Source organism: Octodon degus, unplaced genomic scaffold, assembly GCF_000260255.1.
Source record: "Octodon degus isolate 3935 unplaced genomic scaffold, OctDeg1.0 scaffold00279, whole genome shotgun sequence".
NCBI lineage: Eukaryota > Metazoa > Chordata > Mammalia > Rodentia > Octodontidae > Octodon > Octodon degus.
In genome coordinates, this window is record NW_004524855.1 from 1,243,257 (window position 1) to 1,243,676 (window position 420).

A 420-nucleotide genomic window follows, 5' to 3' on the forward strand; every position below is an offset into this window, starting at 1 on the left:
CCATGGAGCACAGGGCCTGGGGAGAAGGGCAGTGGGCCGGGGCCTCACAGAGGACAGAAGCCTAGGTGTCTTGCTGGGCAGTGCACAGCTGAGCTTCAGTGAGCCCGCGCTCTATACCTAGGCCTTGCTGCCCATGGACAGGCCACAGAGCCACCCATTGTGTCTGCCCAGCCCCCGTGCCCTCCCCCAGCAAGAACTGTGAGGCATTGACCCAGCTGGGCCACCAAGGCCTGTGACAGGCCACATTTGGTTTGGGCACTAACCTGCTTTACCCTTGATTTTGCTCAGGTGGGGGAGTGGGAGGGGCAAGAGGAGAAGGGAGGAGGGGGAGGGGTAAGAGGAGGGGGAGGGGAGGAGGAGGGAAAGCAGGAGGGGAAGGGGAAGAGAAGGGGGAAAGGAAGAGGAGGGGGAGAAGGAGGG